The sequence below is a fragment of the Vigna umbellata genome, chromosome 7, assembly GCF_029865625.1.
Source record: "Vigna umbellata cultivar VRB3 chromosome 7, Vumbellata_1.0, whole genome shotgun sequence".
Lineage (NCBI taxonomy): Eukaryota > Viridiplantae > Streptophyta > Magnoliopsida > Fabales > Fabaceae > Vigna > Vigna umbellata.
The window spans coordinates 4,537,347-4,538,596 of record NC_142171.1 but is presented as its reverse complement, the minus strand read 5'-3'; positions in this window follow the sequence as shown (position 1 = coordinate 4,538,596).

The following is a 1,250-nucleotide window of genomic DNA, read 5'->3' as shown; positions in this document are numbered from 1 at the left end:
TCATCTAGGTTCACCATGAATATGGTGAACTAAACCTTGTATGTTTGTTGGGGAATCAATGTAATCTCTTGAAGCTCTCATATATGGAATCTGTTGAGTACATCTTTGAATTAAGACATATGCTTTCTTTCATCATTAGTTAGGGTTTTTCCTCTTTGCTCAATGCTTGCATTGTTTAACTCATTCTAATGCATGATTATTGGTTTTGTCGATACGGACACGTACGGGGAAGTCTAGATCCGGGGAATTTCTCCCAATATTATACTGACAATATTCTATTGGTTGCCTTTAAGCTCCTGCACTCATGAACTAATCATTAGGAATGCTAGGAATTGTATGAACTATTTGATTAGGGAGAAGCCATCTAGAATGGTACATTAGAGAGTGGCATTAACAATGATGATTTGAATGTTGAATTCCTAAAATATATGAGAGTGGATGAGATGAAATTGACCCCCAACAACATATTCATTCATATATTCCATTGAAAGTGTTTATCTTTTGTCTTTGCCATTGATCAAAATTCATGCATACATGTTTACTTTCTGTCTTGCATTTTAAACTCAAATATTTCGTTTGTAAGTCTTAGTTAATCAAGAAACCACATAACTAAACTAGGCCGTGAGTCCTTTGGGAAGAACGATACTTGGTCTTACCAAGTTTTATTACTTGAACGATTCGGTCATACTTGCCGATTGTGAAACAAGTTTGTGACATCATATTTTGGTGCTTACAAATTTGTCCATCACTGACGAAGTTGACGAAATGGACGAAGTGGAGGAACTCGAGGAACTGGACGAACTCGAGGAAGTGGACGAAATGGACGAAGTGGACGAAGTAGATGAAGTGGAGGAAGTGGACAAAGTGGACATAGTGGAGGAAGTGGGGGAAGTGGAGTAAGTGAAGGAACTTGACGAAGTGGACAAAATGGACGAAGTGGACGAAGTTGACGAAATGGAGGAAGTGCACGAAGTTGACAAAGTGGAAGAAGTGCAGGAAGTGAATGAAGTGGAGGAAGTGGACGATGTTGAGGAAGTGGAGGAAGTGGACGAAGTGGACAAAGTGGAGGAAGTGGAGGAAGTCTAGGAAGTGGACGAAGTTGACGAAGTGGACGAAATGGACGAAGTTCACGAAGTTGACGAAATAGAGGCAGTGGACGAAGTTTACGAAGGGGAAAAAGTGCACGAAGTGAATGAAGTGGAGGAAGTGGAGGAAGTGGACGATGTTGAGGAAGCGGAGGAAGTGCACGA